Source organism: Callospermophilus lateralis, chromosome 11, assembly GCF_048772815.1.
Source record: "Callospermophilus lateralis isolate mCalLat2 chromosome 11, mCalLat2.hap1, whole genome shotgun sequence".
In the NCBI taxonomy this organism is placed as follows: domain Eukaryota; kingdom Metazoa; phylum Chordata; class Mammalia; order Rodentia; family Sciuridae; genus Callospermophilus; species Callospermophilus lateralis.
Genome location: NC_135315.1, coordinates 11,673,336 through 11,695,881, shown reverse-complemented (window position 1 = coordinate 11,695,881; position 22,546 = coordinate 11,673,336). Strand labels below are relative to the sequence as shown.

General features: G+C 36.9%; 1 protein-coding gene across 2 annotated transcripts in view; it reads left to right on the top strand.

The window, feature by feature from the left end:
- Positions 1 to 22,546, top strand: part of Gna13 (G protein subunit alpha 13) — a 44,809-nt gene that overhangs the window by 11,009 nt on the left and 11,254 nt on the right. The gene's annotated exons all lie outside the window — the stretch shown is intronic.

The following is a 22,546-nucleotide window of genomic DNA, read 5'->3' as shown; positions in this document are numbered from 1 at the left end:
CTCCAGCTCAAAGAGATTTTTAAATCAGTGTGGTGGGTGAACTTTTTTCATCCTTATCTAGTCTGCAGTAGACACGGAGTACTTTGGTAGACTTATACTTCATTGATTTATTTTTATTTTTGGTCTAAGTAGGAAGACCTGTTAGCTGGTTTGTGCTGTGTGTGCTTTTTGGCCCACTTTTATCCTCCATAAAATTTTAAAAATAACTATTTTCACTTATTGTTTTATATATTGTAAAACATTTTTACCCATGGTTTTAATGTGATGACCTTAAGATTTGATGTGGTTTGCGTTGTGCTATGAGGTAAAAGTAGAACAAAGTGGCCAGCCAGATCACTGCCACTAACTGTGAGCTTGAGTGAGTCCCTCAGCGTCTCAGAATTTCTGTTTACATAACTGTAAAATGGGGACAATCACAGGATCTACTATTAGTTGTTGTTGTATTGCATGGGATGATCCATGTGAAGCCTTTGGCACGGTGCCTGACATGTATTAAGTATATTAGGATTCACTACCCCGAGCTCTGTCCCCAGCCCAACAGCTTACTTCTTGTTAGAAAATGTGTTTTCTTTAGTACGATCATACACCCAAGGGAGATTTGAGGTGTTCCTTGTTACATTGGTTCTTGTTGCCTACTAATAGCATTGTCAGGTCAAAAATTTGTATGAGGTGGTTCTTCATTCTTCACAGTACTTGTTGAAAAATATTTTGTAAGTGATGGGACTGTATCTTTATGGCTAGTCCTTATATCTATTTATAAATAATTTTTAAAACAAATTCTGTAATTTGCAGGTTCTGAAATTCTAAAGAATTAAATGTAACCTGGGTTGAGTATCTCTTATCTGGAATGTATGGGCCCAGAAGTGTTTTGGGTGTTTCAGCTTTTGAAATATTTTGCACATAATGTATTTCTTAGGGATGGGATCCAAGTCTAAACACAAAATTCATTTCTTGTACATATTGTACACATAACTGAATCTAGTTTTATATGGTACTCTTAGTGTGCCTATTTGTCTGTGACCTGTCACTTGAGGTCAGTGAGAAATTTTCCACTTTTGGTGTCACATTGGTGCTCAAAATGTTTTGGATTTTGGAGCATTTCAGAATTTGGATTTCCAGATTTTGAATGGGTAACTTGTAATGAAAATAAAAGTATATTGAAAATAATAAATGTATTACATAGGTGTGACACTATCGATCTCCCCATAGCCTCTTTTTTTGTTGTGGTGGTACCACTGGTGATAGACTCAGGTCCTCGGCGCATGTTAGGCAAGCACTCTGCCACTGAGCTGTATATCCCCAGCCCTTTTTATTTTGAGACAGGGTGCTGCCAAGTTGCTTGGACTGGCTTCCAATTTGTGATCCTCCTGCCTCAGCCTTCCAAGTAGCTGGGATTAAAGGTGTGTGCCACCACGTGGGGCTAGGGTTGGTCTCATCTTCACTTTGAGATATCTAGCCAGAATTATCTAATGGTTTGGAAAATGTGTTCCTGAAATGCTTTAGATGTTTAGGCAAAGCTGGCCAAATCCTAGTCTTTCCACTCAAGTGTAGCCAGATAACCTGCAGCACAGGTGCAGGTGTCTGCCACCCACTGAGGGGGCTCGCTCTGCTGCTCTCCCTTCACCTTCATCTCTGTGGCTCCCTTACACACATACACACATACGTACTCTCCCTTTCCACCATTTTCCTGCCTGTGATTTGGCAGAGGCTTTGTGAGTATTCAGGTTAAAAGGGGCAATTGGGCTTCATCCAAGGATTAAAAAAAAAAAAGTTCCTTTTGATTGTAAAATACAGAATGCTCTTTTTTTTTAGGTTTTGTGTGGTTTTTGGTGAGTTCTTACAGCATCTGACCGTTTTATATAAAAACAAATTTAAAATATTAGTCTAACAGAGAATCCCCACCTTTTTCTAGGAAGCAAATTATAAATAAATTTCAAGTTTGCACCCCATAAAGAAAAAGTTTCGATTTTAGCATTGAAAACCAGTGTTGGCCATCAAACAGAACTCTTCTATGCCACCCCACCTCCCCAAAGTATAACAGTATCTGGGTTCTTTGAGCCAGGACAGCTATATTTGGTTTGTAAATAGGGCATTTCTCATCTCTGTAAACCATTTTTTAAAAAATTAAAGAAAAAGAGCTGAAATAATGATTGAAGTGGGGGGACTTTCACTTTCCTTTTCAGCATCCTGATTACTGTTTTCCTGTTCTCTGGGTAACTGTTTAACAGGGTGAATTGTCTCAGTAGAAGTTATATAGAGGATCAGTAATATGTGCTGGATTTTTTTTTTATTTGTTTAGTTATAGATGGACACAACACCTTTATTGTTTATTTATTTTTATGTGGTGCTGAGGATCGAACCCAGTGCCTCACACATGTGAGGCTCTGCCACTGAGCCACAATCCCTGCCCAGTAATATGTGCTTTTAATGTGGACTTCTGATATGAAGTCTGGTCGACTATTCATTGATATAAAGGAAGAGGAAAAACTCATTGAAGCTCCTAGTAATGAGCAACTTTTTCCCAGATTTTCCCAGTTTCTGGAGAGACACACTAGATTATTGTTTGGATAGCTCTGCTGTGGTATAATCAACAAATGAAAATGTATACTTGAATATATTTCAGACAAATAATATTACTACTAATTAATTGTAAGATGGTTTCCATCTTACTTACTCTTTGTTAGGAGGTATTGGGGATTGAAGTTGAACCCAGGGGTGCTATGCCACTGAGTAACCTTTTTTAATTTTTATTTTGAGACTGTGACTCACTAAATTGCCAAGGCTGTCCTTGAACTTGATCTTTCTGCCTCAGCCTTACAATTATGGGATTATAGGTGTGTGCCACTATACCCAGTTAAATTCATTTTTATAAATTTAAATGACTAAATAGTATAAAAAAGCTGTAAACATTATTTATGCTAATCAAAGTTCTTAAAAAGAATGATGTGTGCAAGGCATGGCAGTACACCCATATAGTCCCTGCTGTTAGGGAGGCTGAGGCAGGAAGATCGCTTGAGCCCAGGAATTTGAGGTCATTGTGGACAACATGGTGAGACCATGTCTCCAAATAAATAAGTTGGTTTGGACAATTTAGATAAAACTTTTGTGGTACAAATGTTTTGTTATTTTTAACTCCTACTAACTTTACCACATTTACATTAAAACAATCTTTATTTGCTACAGCTTAAATAATGGTAGGGACATTTAATTGTTACCATGTAGGTTAGGTGCACTTCACCTCTACACTAGGACAAGGAGAGCTGTACCTGCTTAATTTTTACCGACTTTTTAATCTTGGTATGTTTTGATTACGTGCAACCAATTCGACAATTGATAATATAATGTAGTAAGAGAACCTGGAAGTCCTTTGTTGAACAGCACTTTGCAGGTTTGGCCTTAGTGTGTGGTATCATTTTTTCCTTTAGGTAGTACTGAGTTCAGGGCCTTGGGCTTATTATGTAGATCACCTACCACTGAGCTAAATCCCCAACCTGGTGTCTTTCTTTTGAAAATGTATTTTATGAAAAAGTTTATTCTGCATAAGTACATTTTTTACAGGACTATCTGTCTTCCTGATTTTTTTTTTTTTTTTTTTTAGTTGTCGATGGACTTTTATTTATTTGTATGTGGCGCTGAGAATTGAACCCAGTGCCCCATACATGCCAGGCAAGCATTCCACTACTGAGCCACAACCCCAGCCCCTGATTATTTTTATATATAATTATATTTTATTCTGTGTGCAAGCATTAGGTTTGGGGAGTTACTTTAAGAGTATCCACCTGTAATCCCAGCGGTTTGAGAGATTGAGACAGGAGGATCACCTATTCAAAGCCAGCCTCAGCAAAAGCAGGGTGCTAAGCAACTCACTTAGATCCTGTCTCAAAATAAAAACAAAATAGGGATGGGGATGTGGCTCAGTGGTCAAATGTCCCTGAGTTTAATTCCTGGTATCCCCCTATCTGCCAAAAAAGAGTATCCAATTTCATTATAGTTGTGGCTCAGTGGTAGAGCGCTTGCCTAGCACGTCTGAGTCACTGGGTTCAATCCTCAGCACCACATATAGATAGATAGATAGATAGATAGATAGATAGATAAATAAATAAATAAAATGAAGGTATTGTGTCCATCTATAACTAAAAATACTTAAGAGTGGGGGGGGCAGGAAAGCCCTGGGTAGAGTACAGGAGCCCTGTTATTCAGTTCTGGTGACTTTCTTTAGCTGCTTTTGGTGCTCTTGCTCACCTGTAGATGAAGTAGGCGCTTTTTTGCAGGCTAGACATTTGCTATCGAGCCAAATGAAAGTAATCTCTATTGCCCGTAGATGCTAGTTGTTTGCTAAATAGGCAAACTAACCAATATATAATTATGCATGTGATCAGTGCTCTGAAGGAAAAGGAAGCAACAAGATTCCAAGAGTTTGGTCTGAGGACATGACATTTTGGTTAAGACCCCATGGAGAGACTGACAGCCAGGCAAGAAGGAGAAAGAAGGAGCACTGAGGATGGGAAAGCCCGTTGCTCTCAGAGAATGTGCTAATGGCCAGGGAGGGTGGAGCATGAGGGATGTTTGACCTGGTCAGAGATGGGCAGAAGCCAGTTAACTGCCAGGTCTGTAGGCCACTTTGAGGATTTTGGGGTTTCTCTGAATGAATCAAGAAGCCACCAAAGGATTTTAGGCAAGATCATTCAGGCTGCCTCGTGAGAGTGGGGAGAGCCTTGATGCCAGGTCCCATCCTGGGTGCGAACCAATTCCAGAGTTGGGAGACTTGTGAAATGAGCAGCTTGGCATCCAGTGGTGGCCAGAGAAGTGGAAGGAAAATGAATTCAATATCTGCTTTGTAGGGCAAATCGTTGGATCTGATGGACATGGGGTGAGGGGAAAAAGGCGTAGGTTATGGGGGATGTGGGTTTCTGGCTTTAACAGATAGATGGATGTTGGTGCTTTTTACTGATGTGGGGAATGAACTTTGAGCAGGGAAGATTTGGGCATAGTAGTTTGAAATCTCCAAGGCATACAGGGTTGGAGATACCAAGCAGACAGTTTGGGCTAGTTATAGCCAGGTGATATTTAAAGCCCATATAATGCTTATGATTTCTCAGGGAAAGTGTGTAAAATGAGAAAAGGTTTGGGCTCATAGTAGAGTCTTAAGAAGACTTCATGTCTTTTTGAGAATGTTCAGAGATGGCGATGCTAGCAGAAATGGCAGACAGAGGAGAACTTCAGGAACATGGGAAGCCATGGAAGCCAGGAAAGTTTTTCAAGAAGAAAAAGTAGCCATGGTGCCGGGCACCAGGCAGGTGCAGAAGGACAATGCTGTTGATTTTGGCAACAGGAAGGTTACTTGTGCTGACCGCCAGGTGATGTGGCAAGGGAGAGGCTGGACTTGAAGAGGGAAGAGAGGCGGGGAAGTGGAGGAGATTCACTTGAAGTCAAGCTGACTGTTCTCATTTCCCTTTTGCAGTACTTTCAACCACCTGCCTTAACAGGTTGTGGTTTTTCAGATCTTTTTGAAGTTCAAGAGGACATTGTAGTTATGTGAGCCTGTTTCTTTTAATTTCACTGATGGAAGAGTTTATTGTCAGTTAACAATATTGCTGATCTGTCAGACTATTCATCTACAGGAAAATACAGAAGATTTTCACTTTGTACAGCCGTTCTTTGGTCTTTTTTGTTCTTCAGTATCCCCAGAGGATTGGTTCCAGGACCCCCTGGGATATAAGAATTTGAATGCTCAAGTACCTATGTAAAATGGCATAATATTTGCATATAGTCTACCCACAGCCTCCTATACACTTTAAATTACTGACGACACCTAATAGCAACGTAAATGCTATGCAGATAGGGATTATACTTTATATTTAGGAAATAATGACAAAATACATGTTCAATACCAGCAGAATTCTTTTTCTTTATGTTTTCAACCTGTGGTTGATTGGAGCCACAATGTGGAATCTGTGCATCCTGAGGGCCAGCTGCACTTAATTATTTTACATATGATCACTTCCCATTCAGTGAGGGCAGTAGCTTGATCAGTTATACACCTGATGTTCATTCATTCTTGAGCAAATGTATACTAAGTATACCTGCCCAGACTACATCGTTAGAATTCAAGTGAACTTCTCTGACTGCCTTAATGGGATTCTTAGTCTAGTGGGGAGCAGATAAGTCAATAAGAAGTGGTAAGTAGTGGCAAACGATAGGGTAAATGCTATTATTGTTTACTGCATTTGCAGCTCTCCACCATAAGGATACAGAATCATTAAGTTTTTATTATTCTTGGCAGTACCTAAGAGAGCATGTAGCCCACGTCACTTCATTTTGTACTTAAAAGTCTTGGTCCTCAGAGGTTAAGGATGCATATAGGTTGAGGACACAACCAGTTATGGTGCTAGAGCCAAGAATTCAAACTCAGAGTCATAGGACTCTTGTAGTCCAAGTCTGATACTCAATACAATGCTTTCTTGCTTTCCACAATAACAGAATAAACCAGAGAGTGACTTACAAACTGGAACAGATATGCCACTATAATTTTGAGCTAGTCTTCATATTTAGCCATATTTAGAAACATTTGCAGGTTGTCAAATACAGTGGCACATGCCTGTAATCCCAGCTGCTTGGGAGGTAGAGGCAGGAGGATTGCTAATTTGAGGCCAGGCTTGGCAACTTAATGAGATCCATTGTCTCAAAATTAAAAAAAAAAAAGTTGAAAGGCCTGGGGATGCAGCTCAAGAGTAAAGTACCCCTGGGTTTGATCCCTAGTATTACACCAGAAAAAAAGAAGGCCAAGTGGGAGAGCAAAGTATTTGCAGGTTGCACTGCTTTGCTGTCTGACATGCTCCTGAGGGCAGGGTGGGCCTTCTCTGCTGGGGAGAGGTTTGGGGTGATGGGTTGAACACTAAACTTGGAATAAAGTGATTTTGGGTTTCCTCTTAGCTGTTGTGTGATTCTTCTTAGGAAGAATTACTTTATTAGTTAAGTGTTGTCATGTTTGAGTTTTGGGGTATTGTCTGTAACACACCATCATAAAGCAGAACTTTCCATCGGGTGTGCCTTTATGACAACTTTGGGATATTATGAAGAACTCTTATAGTGCTCTGTTTAGACAGCAGGGGAATTGAAACTATATTTGGGGAGCATGTCATATGCTGGAAGACTGCATATCTTTTTTTAAAAAAACAATTGAGAACATTTCTTCTTGGGAATAAGAAAAAATAATTTACTACTGAAGAGTTCTAGTTCTGGTAAAACTCAATATTTCTTTATGTGCTCTTGGCAATTATACATGATTAATTTTTTCAAAAAGTATTTAAGAAAATGTTCAATCTTCAAAACTTAAACTTTATGGTATTTTACAAAAACTGAAAAGTTGGAAAATGGTTGTTTGGTTGCTTGGTTTTGAAGGACTAACTTACAGACTCCAGAGTTCCAATTAGTTTTTTCAAAGTGTAAATTTTAAAATGTACATGTTCCTTGAAAAAAGAAAATCATCCAGTTCGCCACCATACTACCTCCCCAGGACATCTTTGTTGACAGTTTGGTGTTTCCTTCCGACATTTGAATGGATGTTGAGATAAACGTTTCTGTACTGTCTGTACAGCCTTATATCCTGCTCATTTAATGTTGCAGCATTAGCATTTCCTGGGGGATTTTCTCAGAGGACCAGTAAGCCCTTCTTTAGAAAATAGATGGGAATTTTGGACTTAAATGGGGAATTCTTATGAACAGAACGTGGTGGTGCTAAGCGGCAGCGTGTGGGGTGCTATCAATCTTTCCACGTTGTGACCTTGTGTCAGTGGTGTGCTTTGTATCAGACCTGGCCCGCCCCTGCAGGATGAAACTCCTTTCTCACATTTAAAAGTTTGTACTTTTACTTTCAAAAATAATAACAAGATTGAACATCCTATAAGATACATATGTATTTATAAATGCTTATAGACATGTAACTTAACTTTTTTTCTATTTCTCAAGAATGAAGTATTTTAATAAAATAAAGTCCTTTTTGTGACTTCTATAGTAGAAGATTACCAAACTGCGTTGCACATTTTGTTTGGAAGTCGAAAATTGGTGAGACTAGAGAAATACTCTTAGAACACTCAGATCATTAAGATTATTAGCCATAATTATTTTGGTGATAATTCTAACTGAAAAACTTGAAGCGAAATTTGTTAGACAAGTGTAGTGGTGCATGTGTGATCTCAATTTAAAAATACTAATAAAAAATAGTAAAGAAGAATTTGTTAATTGAGAGTGGTGGCAAGTAAAAGACAATTTGCAAATAATGATTGAGTTCTTTCTAAAAATCTCTGATTTTTAATATTGTGCATTGGTTTTATAGTTTATGTGCTAGAAAAAGTTGAAATAATTGCCTAAACAAGACAAAGATACTCTTCTTTGGGAAATTCAACTTAGGCTAATATAATGTCTTAAATTCATCTGGAAAGATATTTTATTTTAAAAAACTTTAATAATTGAGATAGTGTAATTTAATAATTTGGGCTCTTTTGGACGTTTTAACTAATGTTCATGGCAAATGGTAACAAGAAACTTAAAACTGCATTAAGTTGTTGGAGTCTACTTAATTTTTATATATTTACAGTGCAAAGGAAAATAATTTCTTTGGGTGCAAAGTAAAAACCATCTTGCTTTTCATAAACTGCACAAAAAGACTTTAGATGTAGCACTTTATACGTGCATTAATAGCAGACATGGCAGTATTAAACTTGCTAAAACACGTGCTCTCCCGTCACATCAGATGTGTTGTTTTTTTCACAAGTATACAGAATAAACAAAGTCATTAAAAAAGAAAAAAAAAAACAGGCAATCTCAAAGATAAGGAAAAATAAAAAAGGTTCTTTGTGGAAACCAGGCAAGATGAGAATGTTGAAGGGCTTTAAATGAAAGGAGAAGTAACACTGGTCCATGGCCAGCTCTGACAGCCAGGAGGAGAGTCTTGTTTGCCTGCCTTCTTGTAAAGCTAGCTGCTGGCCTACTAAGACCTCCTCAAGCAATTCCTTGTCATATTTAATGTGCAATAAAAACTGAAGTGGAAAAGACATGGATCCTTTATATATATATATATATATATATATATATATATATATATAGAGAGAGAGAGAGAGAGAGAGAGAGAGAGTTAGTTTATTTCAAATATTTTAAATGTGATGGTTCTAAGATTTTTTTCCACTTTACAATTATTTTCCAACCTATAACAATCAGTCCTTGTTTTGTATTTATGTCTTTAAAGAATTGCAAGTAATGTTACATTTTAGGTAAATAGTGTGGGCAGAGCAGTTATCAATTATATGAAAATGTGAGAGATACAATAAAGATCAGAGAGAATGGGAAATTGAGTTTTCATAATAAGAACTATTCCCTCTGTCTTTGTTACTGTCCTTCTCCTTAGGTTGAAATAGTCTTGATTCATTAACTATCTTTAAGCCCAGACTTTTCCACTTTGTACCTTATTATTTGGCATTTAATTCATGCTAGATGGAAGAGCTTATATTATATAGAGTCTATTTAGAGAATATAGGATAATATAGGATAAAGCCTTCTTATTGAGGTAAGACTTCATTGAGATGTTTTCAGAACTGAGACCATAGTGATAAAATGTGAATCATTGACAGAAGCTTGCTTCTAGGTCTCTTTTAAAGGCAAGTTAATAAGTTTCTTATTTTCCCCAAGCATACGCTTAATGAATTCTGCCTAATTAATATTCAGAAAACATTTTGACCTGAATTTGTTTCTGGATTGTAAGACTGATGGAAAGCTACAGGTATATTATAGGTCAACAAAAATCTCTGAGAGTTTATAGTTGTGATGATTTAGGGTATAAGTATAGGTTTACTAGTTTTCTCTTTTATCTTTTACTCTTTTCCCACATATTCTGGACTTGCAAACGGAAGGACTTAAATATGCATGGAATGTGAGTAAGCCACTGTCTGAGGACACAAATGCCTGTTTTGTAGTATCCTTGTGCTTCAGAAAATGTTCTGCTCTTTTATATCACTTGGCTCACTGATGTTCTCTATATGAAGAGAAACCGCATATTAATCTTGAGTTATTCTGTCATTTTCAGAATCACATGTATGTTTAGGTTTCAAAAGAAACATTTTCACTAATTATCTTAATAATATCAATTTTTATTTAATTTTCAAACTACTGTTTGCTTTGAAACAAGGTTATTATAGGCAGTGCTTGTCTCATAACTGAAAGGGCCATAGGGCATAGAAAATAGGATATTTTTAAATTCAGTATTTGATTGTATATAATTTTCTTTCAAAGTGAACTTTTTGTCATTTTACAAGATTAAGCAATGGTGGTTCATTTTAGTAAAAAAACAAACTTTCAAATGGCCTAATTAAGTGCTTAGTCTTCTTAGGGCTTCATCATGGTCTATAAAATAATCCAGTAAAATGAAGTTAATTAAGTGTATGTGTGATGCATATTACTTGAAATTCTCATTATCAAAATTTGATATTTGCCAGATTTCCCAGATTTAATAATTAGGACATATGCTACCTATGGCAGAAATGATTTCAAATTCTGCGTGACCTCTGACTCTTCACCATCTCTGGAGATCTAGTCCTGGGCAGGTCAAGTCCTATCTGGTCATTACTTGGATTTTTTTTTTTTTTTTTTTTTTTTTAATGGATTGAAACCAGGGGGCATAACCATTGAACCACATCCCTATCTTTTTTTTTTTTTTTTTTTTTTGAATTGGCATCTCATTAAATGGCTGAGGTTGGCCTTGAACTTGTGATTCTCTTTAACCTCTTGAGCTGCTGGGACTGTAGGTGTGTGCCATATTTAGAAATATTCTAAAATCTTCTAACCTGCTTAGAAAAAACAATTTTGAGTATTCATCATTATTTTTAACCCTTCCAAATACTATCTGAATATTATTCTGTTTGAACTACGTGGATACTTTACTGCTTTTATGGTGTGGCCTTTTGATTGATGATGACATTTAATGATGACTTGAATGGAATAAGATGTTTGTTCCCATTTTATATTAACATCTTCCCCAAACCATTGTCCATAGTGCTTTTCACAATATTCAGACATACCCAGAAGGCAATGCCCTTCATTCTTTTGAATAACTTTGTCTTATAAATTCAAGTTCATCTCTTGATTGTCTACCATTAGTATTTACATCTATAAAAACAAATGGAATTTAGTGAAAGACATTTATTTTAAAAATCTTTCTGCCAAGCATGGTGGTGCATGCCTGTAATCCCAACAGTTAGGGAGGCTGAGACAGGAGAATCACAAGTTCAAAGCCAGCCTCAGCAAAGGTGAGTTGTTAAGCAACTCAGTGAGACCCTGTCTCGAAATAAAATACAAAATAGGGCTGGGGATGTGGCTCAGTGGTCAAGTGCCCCAGGTTCAATCCCCAGTACCAAACAAACAAACTACCTGCTCAATATATTGTACTTGTAATGATTGACATTTGCATAAATAATAAGATGGAAACAGGATGTTATAAAGGGGAAGTTCCAATACAGAAAGTTCAACAGATGTTTATGTAGTATTGCAGTGTACAAGGTAAAATATTCCTATTCTGGGATACAGAGAGGTAAAGTAAAATGACTTAATCTACATTTTTATATATAGAACTTCATATAAAATTTGCTGTGAGAAGTGTAAGCCATCAATTCAAAAGATTTTGGGTGCAGAATGTGATTACTGAGTTGGGAAGTTGCAGTGGAGGTGGGGGAGAAAACTAGACTAAAAACCAGTATACCTGAAATTCTTGTTTCAGAAAACTAAAATAGTTTTCTTTCCATTTCTGCCACTAAAATAACTTTGTTGGCTAAACCACCTAACTTCTCTGAACTTCAGAATTTTTCACCTGTAGAATGGAGGACAAGGTTAGTTGGTCTGCACACACTTTGTTTCTTCCTATAATAAAGTAAGATCCTTACTTGGCACGGGTTACATGCCTATAATCCCAGCAGCTTGAGCGGCTGAGGCAGGAGGGAGAATCATGAGTTCAAATCCACCCTCAGCAATTTAGTGAGACTCTAAGCAACTCAGTGAGACCCTGTCTCTAAATAAAATATTTTTTTAAAAGCTGGGGATGTGGCTTAGTGGCCAAGCGCCCCTGGGTTCGATTGCCGGCCCCCTCCAAAAAAAAAAAAAAAAAAGAGTAGGATCCTCAGAATAGGAGATGGAAGGAGGTGTGTGGAGAGAACAGTATTCGGTAGAAGGGTTGAGAAGATGCACAGCATTTTCAAGAAGCACAAGGAGACTCCTTTTGATTGGAGCTCATTTTTGTAGAGAAAAGTAGGAGAAGGTTTGATCCCTTGGGACTAACTGGAGAATTCAGACATAAAGTCTGAATTAGAAAACTAATTCTAATTTAGCATCTATCATTCAGATTATTCTTTCTCCCATCTGGAGTATTTCTTTTCTTTCTTTTTATTTTTATGTGGTGCTGAGGATCGAACCTAACGCCTCGCACGAGCTAGGTGAACGCTCTACCACTGAGCTACAGCCCCAGCTCCTGGAGTATTTCTTGATGTATGTTTTTACTAAGCAGCACAAGTAAATTGTATCCTTGATTATCCTCCAGTTTTCCCCAGCATCCCTAACATTTCTCAGTTACATGAACTTCTCAGTATTAAAACTTGTCAGTAATCCTGCTTCCTTTAAAAAAAAATAAGACCTGTATTTCTTTAAGGAAACTATTATCTAGTAGGGAAGGCTAGATTCTGGATGCCATGAAATATACACTTTCTCTGGAAAATGTATATTGTGGGACAGGGTGTAGATTGGACCAAAAAAAAAAAAAAAAAAAAAAGTGGGGGGCAGGAGAACAAAGGGGGAATTCAAGAAGCCTCTTTTTTTTTTTTTTTTTTTTTTTTGCATAGGGATTGAACCCAAGGGCACTTTACTACTGAGCTACCTACCAACCCCTTTCTATTTTGACACTTTACTAAGTGGCTGAGGTGGCCTTGAACTTGGAAGCCTCCTGCCCTAGCCACCTAACTTACTGGGGTTACAGGTGAGTGCCACCACAGCTAGCTGAGAACCCTCCATATTATTCCCTGAATTCCATTTTTCCTTGGTGACTAGAAAGTGTATTAAAGAAGTAAATTAATTTTGTAAGTTTGATTGAGGTTTCAAGTTCCTTAGGATTGTATTGCTAAAATATAAATTATCAGTTCTAGTAATTTTTCTCATGTTCATTTAGTGGCTTAACAGGGTTGTATCTGGAGGATTAGGTTCATTCATTTTTAACCACAAAACCTCAGAGTAAGATTAAGTTTGCAGGCTACCTGTGGGCTGTGGTGGACATTTGAAAATGGGTTTCAGGGGAGAGGTAGTAGCTATAACTGTAGTAAAGTGGAAAATAAAGTTTGAATGAAATGTCTAATTAATTTCTTTCAATATCTTTTTAAAATTATTTTTATGTGGTGCTGAGGCACAACCCTGGTGCCTCACATGTGCTAGGCAAGTGCTCTACCACTGAGCTACAACTCCAGCCCCAATCAAATCTTTAAAAGGAAAAACTATAAGTAGATTTAATTTTTTTGTTTATTAGCAATTCAGATATCCCAAATGAAGGCTCAATATTGTGTGTGTGTGTGTGTGTGTGTGTGTGTGTGTGTGAGAGAGAGAGAGAGAGAGAGAGAGAGAGAGAGAGAGAGAGAGAGAGACTTAGTTGAATTGTAAATATAAAATGTTACTTGAAACTTTTGCAGTAAGATAAAAGTAAATTAAATTTCTAACCTAGTGTTTTGGCATTTTTACAAGGCTTTTAAAAAGTTAATTTGCCAGGGATAGAGTGCTTGGTAGTGTGCACAAGGTCTAGCTTATCCCTGGTAGTAGAAAACAAACAAAAAGATTTTTAAAAAGTTAATTTAGCATAATCAATTCCAAAAGATAAGACTAAAATAAAATCCAATTTTGAATAAAATGTGTGCCCATACTTGAAGTGATGCTGGGGATAATATCAGAATCATTTCCTTTGGAGCTTGCTTGTTAAGATTTGATTTAGCAGATTTGTAGTAATCCTGTGAACCTGCATTTTAATTGATCCAGTAGGTAGTCTGTGGACAAACAAGAACAAGAACCACTATAGTCTCAACTACTTGGGAGATTGAGACAGGAGGATTGCTGCCTCAGGAGTTCCAGGCCAGTATGGGCAACGTAATTGAAACTTTGTCTCAGAAACAATCCAAAACCAGTGGTCTAGAACAGCAGTCAGAATGCTATTCCCTACCCAGGTGCAGTGGCGCACACCTGTAATCCCAGCAGCTCTGGAGGCTGAGGCAGGAGGATCATGAGTTCAAAGCCAGCCTCAGCAACTTATTGAGGCACTTAGGAACTCAACTAGACCCTTTCTCCAGATAAAGTATTTAAAAGGCAAGGGTGAGGGTGGGGTGTGGGGTGGGGGGCAGGTGGGAATGTTTCTCAGTGGTTAAGCACCCCTGGATTCAGTCCCCAGTACAAAAAAATTTAAAAAGCTGATCCCTAAAGATTAGATAGTCTAAAATTTTAGGCTCTGCATACCAAGATACATAGTGAAGGGCATTAGTATAAGTATTCATATAAAAAAAAGAGAACACAAATTTCCACAGGTTTTTTTTTTATTAGTGAAGTTCAAAATATAGTAATAAAACTGTGTACAGTTTATGTAAGATAGGTCTTACTAATGTGAAGAAGAATGGGATTCTTTTGGTAGGAATAACATTTTGCCTTGTAATTTTGAGTTGAATTCCTTCAGAAATAGAATTAACTCTTCCCTAAAGCTGATTTCCCAAACCAGCATTCAACAAAAGCAGTTAACAAAGTTAAGGGTAGTTTTTGTTTTAAGAAAAATCATCCCTGTGCTCAAAAAATTCAGCAAAATATTACTACTGCTAAACCATTGAACTATGACAGGGTAAGTCAGAATAGTCACCTTTTGCTTCTGCCAAAAATTCAGAACTGGTGATTGGTCAGGTTCACAAAAACAAATTAAATTCATCCTTGACACTGCTCATTCAGTAGCACATGATAGACTCCTGTATTTGTCACGTAGTACCTGCTCAGTAAAGCAGTGGGTAACCCTTTTCACAAGCTCTGCTTCCAGAGAAATCCTTTTCTGCCTCTGTGTATTTCACCACTATTACTTGTAACAGCCTGCTGTATTTCAGTTTAGGTTGCCCTGATTTACTTTTTTTTTTTTTTTCAACTTCTTTGCAAACACTGTCACGTGTAGTTTTCACATACACACCATTACTACTGGCTGATTCTTCAGGTTAGTGTTGGTACTAAACCCAGGAACAATTTAGAAAGCCATTGAAATCATTTGTCTTGCTTTTTAATTGACAGTTGATGGTTTCTATTCTCCTCAACTCTGAGCAACTATTCTCACTGAAAAGTTAATAGTCTTTTTTTTTTTTAATTTTCCCCCTTCCTGATACTAGGGGTTGAACCCAGGGGCATTTTACCACTGAGCCACATCCCCAGTCCTTTTTTAATTAATTTATTTATTTTTGAGACTGTGCCTTGCTAAGTTGCTTAGGGCCTCACTAAGTGTTGCTGAGGCTGACCTCAAACTTGTAATCCTCCTGCCTCAGCCTCCTGTGCCCCTGGGACTACAGGTGTGCACCACCACGCCTGACCTAATAGTTTTTTTTTTTTTTTTTTTAACTATTGCTTTCCTATGAGTTGGAAATATGGTGAAGATTATTTGATCTGTAAATATTGATGTACATTGGTGGGTGTTTTGGGTCCTGGGGATTAAACTCAGAGGAACTTTACCACTGAGCTACATCCCCAGTCCTTTTTATATTTTAATTTCAAGAAAAAGTCTAAGTTGCTGAGGGTCTTCTGAGTTGCCCAGGCTGGCCCAAATTTGAGATCCTCCTGCCTTAGCCTCCCAGGTTACTGGGATTACAGGTAGATGCCCTGTGTCCAGGTACGCTGTATTCTTTTAGTGTAGCTTTAGTGTCATTGCATAATAAACACAGGTTTACCATTTAACTGGACATCAAAATTATCTGCATTCCAGTGCCCCTTAAAAGTGTGGCTTTCAGCTAGGCCCAGGGGTGCACAACTATAATCCCAACAACTCAAGAGGCTTGGGTCAAGAGGATCACAAGTTCAAGGCTAGCCAAGACCAAAAATAGAAGTGTGGCATTCAGAGTCCTCATTTCTTGTATTTTTTGGGTGGATGTGAACTTAATACTAATGTTTTTAGTAATGTCATGCTCTAGCAATACTGGTGACATTTGAAACATTTCAGGTCATAACTTTATCACTGCAATCCATAGTGCACTGAGCAGTAGTACCGAGTTGTGAGATTGTCTCTCGTGGCCTCTGCCTCCACTACCGCCTTCTAAGGGAGTATGAAAGCAGCCTTGGGTGTTACACAAGCAGACAAGTGTGGCTGTGCTCCAATACATTGGCTTATAGACTTCATAAAGTTTGAACTTTATGTCATTTTCACATCATGAAATAGTAGTCCATTATTTTTTTCCCCCAATCATTTAGAAATGGGCCATACAAAAACAGGCAGTGGCTGGATTTGGCCTATTTGGCCTGCAGGCTAGTTTGTAGATGAACATGATCTAGAATCTAGATAAACTAAAATATAACAATAAAAGTTCAGTGACTTTGAACCAACAATAGTAATTTACTGCCATTGTTGCTACTTGTTCAGTAGTACTGTGATGAGGGTCATTTTTAAATGTTTTGATACATGTTGCCAAATTGTTTTCTAGAGTCTGTATGCCTTGCTTTTTAAAAAACAAAAAATATTTGAGTCTCATCTTTATGACTTTAGAAATTATATCCTTCAGGCATGGAGCAGATTTTAAAGTTAAAATCTCTTCTTTTTACCTCTTTTCCTTTTAGAGTTGCCCCTCTCCTATTAATATAAAGCTACCAGTATTTTTGAGTGTCCTCAAAAAAGCAGATAATTTCTTCTTGTGTATTCTTTGGCTGTTCAGCTTAAATTCCATATCCTTTTAAAGTAGTACATTCTGTTAGATATTTCAGCTGTGCAAAAGAGCATTGAATAAATCTGTCGTTTGTCCAATAAATAGCAGGGCAAGTAAACTGATAAGTCTCTTTATAACTGAGTTTATTTAATAGAAATTATTTTTTAACTTGTATTCTCAGCTTTTATGTTAACTTCAGATTTAGGCTTCTGACGCGTTTTGTTTTTACAAGCAAAGAGATGGTGTTTGTAACAAATGATTCTTGTGAATAGGGGATAACATTGGGACCATTCCCAGCTTAGACACAATTTTGTAAAACTGATAGGAAATACAGTTCATAGACCCTTATAGAATTTTAAAACTCGGATGATAACTGAAGCTTATCAGTGTTCATGGATTTTGACAACAATAAGCCTGTCTTATGACTAGAACCTGGTCCTCCCGCCACTGGGCCATTGTTTAGATGGAGTCTAATGTCCATAGACTAAAGAAATGCTGGAAGGAGTTCAGAGTGTTGTGCTGCTTTGTGCTCTTCAGGCCTGTTACGGTAACCTGGACAGGAAAAAAGAACTGAGAACTGACATAAAATATCTTCAATTTTAAAATCTTACCTATGAAATGAATTTTCTTTAGAATTTTATTGAAAATTCCATTCAGTAACATAAAATGGCCCAGGGAAAATTTGAACAATCTCATGTTATAACCAACAAAAATGAAGTCTTCAGGCCACAGTATTTCTAATAGATGAAATCCTTTATTATTATTTTTTTTTAGCAAAGAGATTGAGCTACATAATTTGAATAATGAACCTGTGAAGTGAATTTCAGATAAATAAATGCATGGCACATAACGAAGGGAGAGTTTAACTTTAAATCATTTGTACAAATTGAACTTGTTACTTTGGATGGAACACAAATGATTCTCCTGCCATTGAACCACTTAATTCTCTTCATCATCCTATTGAGGAAATTGAGGCCTGGTGAAGGTGAGACTTGGCCAAATCTCCTCAGTTTTAGAGAAGGGACTGAAATTCCCATCCTTCACTTGATATTGACATTAGGAAACCAGTTCTTTTCATCACTTCTTCTAAAATTGATAGGAAAAAATAATTGTGGATAATGCTTCTTGGAATTCATTTTTCTTTCACCAACACTCCTGGAGGGAGGAGAGGCTCTAGATGCTAGGCACTGATTGGGTCTGAGATTTGCATGAGGACACTGAAGCACAAACCAAAAGAAAAGATGGAAGACCTTGGGTCTCCTGAGCACAGACACAGCATCGTTCGTTTCCAGGTCCTTTGTGGTCAAATTGGAGGTAAGATACATTTTGTGCTTTTTGATTTGCAGGGATTTTTTGAGTTAGCAAGAAGATGAGTTTATGTCTGTAGTCTTTTTCTTTTTTCAGTAAAACTCTTTTTTTTTTTTTTTTTTTTGGAGTTGTAGATAGACAGCATGCCTTTATTTTATTTATTTATTTTTATGGTGCTGAGGATCAAACCCAGTGCCTCACGCATGCTAGGCTAGAGCTCTGCAGCTGAGCTAAAGCCCCAGCCCTCAGTAAAACTCTTAAAAGCTGATGATAAAAATTTTAAAAAAATAAAAAAAAGAATTTCCCATATTACCTAATTCAAAAAAGCACTTAACCTTTATAAGAGCATGCATATGCACACATGTGTGCAAGTGGATGTTTAAATCATTGTTTTAGACTATTTTAATTTGGAAGAACATGAGCATTTGATTTTATCTGAATTGTAGAAAATCCATATTTAATCTTTTGTTTTTCTAAAGTGTAGTGAGGTTTCAGTTTACAACCATGCACATTAAAAAGTTAGCCCTTTCTTATGTCTTCCACCCACTGTTCCCACTAATAGAAGGATCTATAGCAGCACCTATGATATGAAATGGTGAATTCGTATGTCTTTTTTGATTGGGGTAATACTTTAACTAAAATATGTTTTTCATAGGAATAATATTTAAAAGTGGACTAGGGTGTAGCTCAGTGGTAGAGTGCTTACCTCTCATGCTTGAAGCTCTGGGTTCAGTTGCAGCACACACACACAAATTTAAGTGGGTTTACTCCTTGAATAAATACTGGCAAAGTGATGAGAGAGAAGGCAAACTGAAGTCACTTGGCATATTTAGGACTTAAAATATTAGAAACAATTCATATATTTAAATGTGAAAGAATTATAAATATTTCAATTTTAAGGCTTTGAGTGCAAAAGGACTTGGTAAATTTTACTGATGCAACTTGGTAGAGGTTGAGATTTAATCATAGGAACACATACATTTTCTGTAATTATTACCATTTGATTTTGGTGATATTATAAATTCTAATAAACAAGTCATGTAGTACTTGGACCCAAAAGACAAGATCCCCTCTTAGGGATGGCAATTAAATCGGGAATCTTCAGTGACAAGAACTTACTTTTAAAATGTATTTTAATAATATTTGTAATACTAAGAAAACAAATGGGGTGATTTTTCTTCACCCATAATGCCACAAAATTACTTTTGCCTGTATTTGAAATAGCTAAATAAAATGATACATAATTCAGTCTATAGTCTTATGAATCCTTGAGTCCAGATGTGTTATGGAAAAGATAATCCAGTATATGGCTTGCTGTCTGTTGTAATAGTCACAGTTTTTGTGTAGCAGAGTATTTGAATAGATAGGATAAACAAAGCCTGTAAGGGACCTAATGTTAATTCATTGCAGATTTTGCTGCCAGATGAGTGTTGGGCCAAGCTTGCAGAAGCAAAAGCAAAAAAGTTTGTGAATCAGGGTATAGACGTATACTTAGTAATACTACTACTTTAACTTAGTATTCAGTATAAATCACGTGGCAGTTACATCAGATATAATTGTTTTGACTGTAATATTCTGTTGCATAAGTATACAAAGATTTATTAAGTTGCCCCCCTAATATTCCAGACTTAATATTATAAATAGCACTGAATAAATATCATTTTATATGTATCATTTTGTATATGCTGAGTAAGTCCCTTAGAATGGACCCACAGTCGTTAAAAGTTTTATGGAGCTTGCTACTCTTAAATTGTAAAAGATCTGTGGATTTGCAGGGTCACTAGCATTGGGGTACACATTTGTCTACATCCTCACAAACAGTGCATCGAATGGAAGCATTTCCTTTAAAAAGGGTGGAAGTGTACTGCTTCAGATAATATAACAAGTTCATAAGATTACTTTAATTTTCATTTATCTGATCATTAGTTAAGACAAACAGTGCTAATTGAAATACATTTTTGTGTAGTTGAAATTTTATTGTTTTTTGGACGGGGGCTCATTTTCTCTTTTAAACAGAGTTTCTTTGCTCTGAGGTCTCTAAAATGCTAAACATTAGTCATCATAATGTGGAACTTCTCTGAGTTTGCACCTTAGTTAATTATAGAACCATTAACAAAATAGTCTTATATGATCTTGGCTTAATTTGTCTTCATCCAGACACACTGTTGAAGAATAAACTCAGTGTTTCATCTGTCAGGATAGGAAGGACCAGGAGAGCCCTTGTGGCAGCAGTTGGTAGGCGTCTTAAAAATGTTTAACCACCGCTGTAGGCATTCTTCTGTGATCACTATAGAAATAAACCAGAAAGCACGTAACGGAGCTATATGCTCAAAGCTATCTCTTACAATGTTATTTTGAAAATATTAAAAACTATTTATTAAAGAAATGATTCTCATATCTAGGTTGATAGTTTTATTTAGTTTTTTAGCATATAAATACTTAAATTATTATAACCACTAAAATTTATGTATAACAGGTGTCATGGTATATACCTATAATGCCAGCAACTCAGGATGCTGAGGCAGGAGGATCACAAGCTCAAAGCCAGCCTCAGCAGCTTCGCAAGCTGAGGTCTCAAAAATTAAAAAGGGCTGGGGGGCTGGGGTTGTGGCTCAGTGGTAGAGCACTTGCCTCGCACATGTGAGGCATTGGGTTCGATCCTCAGCACACATAAAAATAAACAAAATAAAGATATTTTATCCATGTATAATTAAAGAAATATTTAAAAAGAAAAAGTGGGGAGGGGGGCTTCTGGGGATGTAGAATTCACCTCAGTTTAATCCCCAGTACTACCAAAGAATTATGATAATAACTGCTTACTTGGAAAATCAGAATGCAAGCTTGTCTCTGTTATTTCAACTGTGATCTTAAATATATAAAAAAAAGATCAAAAGGAAATATCCTTGTATGTTTAACTGGTTATCAATGAGCAGTGAAATTAACACTGCTTATTTCCTTCGTAAGTACTCAAAGCACATCACCTCCTTTGGGTTGTGCAAATAAGCCTCTAAGTAAATGTATAGATGTAAACCAGAAAGCACGTGGAGCTGTATCTTTAAATGAAAATACTACTTTTTCATTAAAATGAGTGACATAATACAAAATGTTCACATGGGTTTGACCAAATAATCTGTGAATGCAAAGTGAATCAGTGGAAATTTTTATTTTCCTTTCTAATAAAGAGGAATATTTATAATTATCTGTAAAGGTTATTCGAATACTCATCCTTTTCTAATATCACTGTTGTGTGTGGCCAGCATTTCTGCATTTATTTCAAACAGAATAACCTGTCATAACAGTTCAAATGCAGAAACAGATGAGAGCCTCCCTGTCAAATATTTTAACGTACATGTAATGGACTTACTGGTGTTTTAAAATGAAATAACAAAAGTACTTGGTAAGATTTCTGTTTATTCTGTAATATGGTGAGTAGCAATAGCTGTAACCTATATAAACAAAAGCTTTGGGGATCCTCAGGAATCTTAAAACACATAAAGGGCTCTTGAAACCAAAAACTTTGAGAACTGCTGCTTTAAAGTCTTGTGACTCATTGTGTTCCTGAGTGTCCCTTGAACTGTAGACACTGGAACCTAACCCCAGACCTGCTGATTGAGACCCTGCAGCCTGAGGATCTGAAACAGCTTCAGGCAGGACCGGGCAGCAGCACACAGCAGGGCAAGTTGAAACAGAGGGCGAGGGCCTAGACACTCAGACCCAGAGCAACCTTCTTTCCCAAAGCAAATTCCCTTCTTCTTGAGTCTTAGCTGTTTGAAATTCCTTGGAGATCTAATAAAAATCTAAACTCAGAAAGGGTAAGCCACTCAGGAAAAGAAGACCGACCCATCAGAGTTGTGAAGCCCCCAAAATTCCCAGAATCTTGGTGCTCTGGGTGTCTGTCCAGGCACACGCCTATTCCAGGAAGATGTTATTTGAGTTCTTGCCTCGCCTCTGGTTTGTTCTCATCCCTGAAGATAAGCACCACTGCTGTAAACTTGAGAAAAAATGTAGACAAAAAAGAATCTCATTTTAGTTTTAGTGATAGATCTATGTTTATCTCAAGAGTAATTTTTAGGGCTGAGGTTGTGGCTCAGGGATAGAGTACGTCCCTAGGACAGGTGAGGCCTTAGGTTCAATCCTCAGCACCATGTAAAAACAAATAAACAACAAATAAATAAAGGTTAAATTCTTAAAAAAAAAAAAAAAAAGAGGAATTTTTACATCTTCCCTTTGGGAGACATAGTTCTATCAGAAAATCTTACCTGTAATCCCATCCAAGTAGGTGATCATTAGAGCAGTTATAA